This window comes from Montipora foliosa, chromosome 2 (assembly GCF_036669935.1).
Source record: "Montipora foliosa isolate CH-2021 chromosome 2, ASM3666993v2, whole genome shotgun sequence".
NCBI classification, from domain to species: Eukaryota; Metazoa; Cnidaria; class Anthozoa; order Scleractinia; family Acroporidae; genus Montipora; species Montipora foliosa.
Genome location: NC_090870.1, coordinates 250,234 through 256,012, shown reverse-complemented (window position 1 = coordinate 256,012; position 5,779 = coordinate 250,234). Strand labels below are relative to the sequence as shown.

Genomic DNA, 5,779 nt, shown 5'->3' with positions numbered 1-5,779 from the left:
ACTTATGATAAAAAATTATAAATTGTCTTTTAATAAAATCGGACAATAATTTTAGATCTAGAATAGCCCACTTTGGATATATTGAAATTCAGTCCTAAACAAAAGGCATCATCTCGAGGCTCTGGGGAGTAAATATGAGGATTTGTATGAGTTTATTCTCCAGAGTCTCGAGATGGTGCCTTTCGTTTACAACTGAATTTTAATATATCGAAAGTGGGTTATAACCGTTTTTCTCTGTGGAATGTTAATTTCAAAACAATTGCACCACTTGTGCAAAATGGATTACAACCAACAGAGCTGTTTGGAATAAAATAGAGCTGTGGTTTCAGTAATGTACAATCTAGGAGCAGGGATGGCACAGTCGGTTAGTGCGCGGCCTTGGTGCAAGAGGTCCTGAGTTCGATTCCCGGATCTCGCATCCTTGTTTCGACTTCTTTCCTTTCCGTGTAGCTAAGTAGCTTTAAATACCCGTAAAACGGAGCACTGATGGAGAGGGGAGAGTAAAATGAGCGCACCGTCGACCTCAGGTTTGTCAGTTTAATTACTGTTACGAGTTATCAACGTTAAATAAGGTCTACTTTACTTTAGTTTACAACTGTTACTGAAAGAAAATCGGTAATATTTAGTACACACGGTCTATTGTTAAAGTGGATACATCATATTTTAAGTACACCGATATATTTGTACTGCACCATTCATGTCGATGATGATCCACAGGGTGCAAGCAAAGCCCCTATTTACAATGTTATTTATGGTGTAGAAGGATTTGAATCCGATCTTAGTAGTGACGTTTACGATTATCATAGTGCTTTTACAGCATCGAAAGCAGTTTAAAATGAATGTGCAACTAAATACGAATGGTAAACTATTTAAAAATTTTACACAATATTTGCGTGGAAGCTTACGTACCACCTCAATCTCGTATAAAAAAATTCAGTTGCTACTCTAATGACCTGTAAATCAGATTAAATTTATTTTTTTAATGGGAGCTACCAACCCATATATCCACAATTTAAATTTTCAACAACGACAAAATATTTACTCGCAATGTGAACTTAATAACCTTTAAAGGATTAATTACGATAAATTTATCATCAGCATTAAAAAAAATCAAGTGTTACACTTTTATATAGAATACATTGTGCCTTAATAACAACTATTTTTAAGTTTGTTGTCTAGACTAAATTAATATGACCAAATAATATAAATTGATTCACCCAAAGAATGTTTAGAATATATTGATCGTTTTTTCAATGAAATGAAACAAATACATAGCAATATTGATGATCAAATACTGAAAAGTACTTTACCATACCAATATGTTGGATGTAAACATCTACTCGAAATTATTCCGATAAAAAAAAATCTCAAAAATAATAACCAAGGAGATTGGGTTAATCGGTCCTGGAAATTCGTGCCTGACTCGTTTTTTAGAAATAACATTGGGAAGATATAAATCGTTTCACATCCATAGTTGTTTATATGATTCTTATGGTAGTTTCCATCGAAAGCATGGTTTAGGGAGGGGTTATTGGTATGCTCCTAACAGACGGTTAACTGCTGGATGTTTGAAAAACTCACCCTTGTTTGGTCATGTTTCTGGTTTTACATGGATTTTAAAAAATTCTCTTTATATATAATATGAAAAATATCTTTGACTGGAATCGTATAAGTCAAAATTTGACAAAGGACCAAATCAATAAATTGAAATCTTATTACAAGTGTTATCATAAAAAAATTATTGGTGTTATAAGAGAGCATTTAAACATTACAAGAGATTGAATCTTGTGTTTAACTTGACTTCAACAGGACTTGTTGTTTCAGGCAGTATAGCAGGCGCTTTAACACTGAATCAAGTCGTTTTGGGAACAATTTCCGGGACCAGTATTTTAGTTACAACTGGCTTCCAGATTAAAAGCTACAAAAAATTGATAGAGATGGCAAAATTTGCATACACAACGTATCAAAAAATGCTTGTCAATCTTAGATCATATTTAAGAGGGATACACTTTGATCACGAAGAGCTAATCAACGAAATGAAAGTGACCGATGATATCATTATTGATTTATGTCCTCCTATAGACAAAATTGAAAAAATATTACGACAAAGCATTTATTTGCTGATAAGGTAAATTCATCATTTGAAATACTTTAATTTCTTAAAATAAAATTCAATTAATCATTCGTTCACGATTACCAATGACTTGTGGAAGAGTCTTTTCTATTTCATTAAATATTCGAAGTATTTCATGTGTATTATTATACGACATTTGTGTCCCGTTTTCAGTATGGCTTATTATCATCTTTTCAATGTGATATTTCCTTTTGTACTGGCTCTTTTTTCGGACAAATTTATATTTATTAGAGCGGAAATCAACGTATTCGTTGGCCGTCTGATAGCTATTTACTCGAGCGCAGTTTGTACAAACATTTCTGCCATTATCATTGATTAAAGTCTGATTTTGACAACATGTTTGACTTTTAGGTATGGATTCTTGTAACTATAAATCACAAAAAGTTCATCTTAGATATTCGTTTTTCAATATTTTATTCATATCATTGCACAAGTATATATAGATTATATTTTAAAATATTTTATAGGCTAATATACATGAAATATCATAAAAGCAATATGATATTACAAATTTTAGGCATTGATAATTACATAAAAGTAATTAATACGATTTCAGGTTCAACGAGAATAAAAGAGACCAATTTGTATATTTGGAATCTTATTAATCGATGTCATGTCATGTAATGATACAAAAATTTAAAATTTTAAGAACGTATTTATGAAAGGAAATAATAATTTTTATGGTATAAATGAATGTTTGATAATCTTATAAAAAGATATAATCAATTCCAATTTTAATCTATTAAAACATCAATGATCTATATGATTTAACGATATATCATTTTACAGAAAAGGAAATGATTTCATAACATAAAACAATACGACAAAAAATAGTATATAACCAGAAATACTGATTTTTTGGCCAATAAGTTGAAAAAAGCAAAAGACGCAAACCATTTGGTTAAGTAGTATATATTATGAAATGATTATCTAACTTTAGCCAGTTGTGTGAAATCACCTCATGATAGTCATCGCAATGGATCATAAACAGAAGCACACTCCATCGCTTTTAAACTGCTTGAAATCGCAATGTGGTTAGCTGTGATACTTTTACAATAATATGAGAATCATAACATTTAGCCATAAAAATTATAAAACCATATAGTTTCCAAAAATTGCATCATCAAATGATCACCATAAAATTGCAATCATTAGTAAAACCATAACAATATAATCATACAATGAAATCATAACAAAAGTGCGTAACCCTCGCATTGAACACTTCGGTTTTCTTCGAAAACTCTCGTTTATTCCATTGCGGCCGCATTGCGGCCGCTCGCTAAATCTTAAAGGCCTTGGATCCATATCAAAAAACAATGTGATCTCCATAAAATTATAAAATGATATAGTTTCCACAAAATTATTTTATGATACAATTTCCATAAAATTATTTTCGTAAAATTGTACCATCAGATGATTAGTAGTGATGTACTACATTCTTCAAGGCAATTGCCTCACCATATTGAAATCATCACAATCGCCATTTTTAAAAGAAAATTTTAAAGGGTTGGCACCCTTGCTTTGCAAAGCAAAACTCTGCCACCGTGTGCCAATCAATTTTGCGACTACGTCGCCTTGAGCCATCCTTTTCTCCGCTATGACTTATGGACTGGATAGTGATTTATCCGGTGGATAGCGTTATCCACGTTTTGAACAACTGAGGCGTGATGAATTTCTTAATATAGATGGTACCTTTAAGAATGACAGTTCCCCAGCTTGTGTGAAACTTGTGAACGTGCAATACCAGCGTACAGGGTAAAAAAAATTGCCTAGTACTAAACTGAAATTGTTATAACAACGGATAAGTTATTAATATTTGTTATTCACTTGGTATATATTCCCGATATAACAAATGTAGTGGATCAGAAGGTAAGTATTAGGGACATGGAGACATTATTAAGTAAGGTAAACTTAGGAGAGTAAAGCAAATTAAACTGGATGTAATGATCCGATGAGGGAAAAATTTTGTACAGTGGAGTAACCTTACGGCAGTAATACGTAAGAATTAGAAGTTTAAGTTAAAGCTGGATTGAGAAGATTTTGCTTTGACATAAGGAGTATTTTAAGAGACTTCACCTACTGGTAATACTAGTTATTCATGATCGCATTCGTTCTTTCAGAATCCTCCTCGGAAGAAGAGGACAACGGGAACGAGGATACCATAGAGGATCAGTGTAAGTGACTACCTATATTATGAGACGTTGATATGATCGGATGAGGAACGGTTGAATAATGAACATGAAAACAATTTTAGCAAATTGAATCATATCTGAAGAACCGAATAAAGTCGATAAAAGGGTTAGATTCTTTGCTTCCAAGATCACACAATACTTTTAACTGGATCATAAGACTCAGCCAGGCAATGTCGCAGTCCAGATCGAGTGCGTGTGTGGAGGGTTTATTTGGACTGGAGTGCCGAAGTGATTACGCACTCATTCTATCATAATTGCCTAAGTAAGATAACAATTCAAAGGTGTTTTCAACAACAAATTTTGTTTTAAATTTACTTGCAGATTTTCCTGCAGAGGATAATGGTAAGAAAATAAATTAAGCGACGGTGCAATAAAATGCGTTGTGATTGATGAAAAACTCATCATGGTTTATTTTATTAGTATAAATTCACAGAAAAAACATTTTACCGTAAGGTGGCTCTAACCGCTTTCAACACTTCGAAGAGACACTCTCTTTAGAAGGATTGGCACTACAACGATGTATCACGTAACAGCAATGTTATGACACCATATGAAACACCAATTATTGCTGATAAAGACAGGGTCATTATTGTGTCGTATAAGTTACCTTGGCAACAGGAAATCTCAGCAAAAACACCCTATCTTTTTGGCTTCAGTTGCTGATTTCTCAAAAACCCACAAAAGTAGGTTAGCAAAACTACAGTAAAATCTGGCCACATCAGCAAAAAACAAAAACACCAGACAATCCTCGAGGTTTGATAGATTTTATTGGAAATTAAACTTGATAAACGAAATCATGAGGATGCAATTGAGAAGTTGCACAAGTGATAATACCGTTAACCATTGAAACGGCGTAATGAAATTCCATTAGCAACAAAACTAGTTTTTTTCTTTACTTTGACTAATCAAATCGGATTCCTTCGGGTTTTACCATACAATTTTATAACGGTATGGCTTTCTCAATTTCAAGCCTAAGAGTGCGTTTAAGAAGGGTATTACCTTGGTAGCCGCGATTGGGTTGCTGTGAATTTTGTAAAAGGTGAATTATTAAAAAGACGCCCAATCGAATACATTAACACTGTTAACATGTTCGATCATTCGTATGTTCGACGCAAAGGCAAATACTTAAACTAAACAGTAAGCTGTAAAAGAAGTTCTTACTGTAAGCATCAGTTTCAGTACAGAAGGCCAAGGGCGGATCCGGGATTTTTCTGAGGAGGGGATACACCACTAAGGAATGGAGTAGCTGACTGGTGACCTCTGCAGAATACCAGTTGTATTAGAAAGCCGCAGGTCACCTTCCTCTAAATCCGCCCTTAAAGGCTGTAAAGAGTTAGCCGAACAGCCGTGATTGAAACAAAGAGCTAAAACAACTAGCACGATTGTATAGGTAACTTTTCCTAGCTTCTTCGGTTCAAGGGGCCCATCAGCCTGTTTGCAGGTTTAAACGGAT

The 5,779-nt window shown here is 33.6% G+C and overlaps 1 long non-coding RNA gene across 1 annotated transcript in view; it reads left to right on the top strand.

The window, feature by feature from the left end:
• The first annotated feature begins 4,252 nt into the window (after positions 1-4,252).
• LOC137991970 (uncharacterized) overlaps positions 4,253-5,779 on the top strand; it is a 2,094-nt gene continuing 567 nt past the window's right edge. Inside the window, exons 1-2 of the long non-coding RNA XR_011121628.1 lie at positions 4,253-4,308; positions 4,648-4,668. This is a non-coding gene — a long non-coding RNA (uncharacterized lncRNA). The remainder of the gene's footprint in view (positions 4,309-4,647; positions 4,669-5,779) is intronic.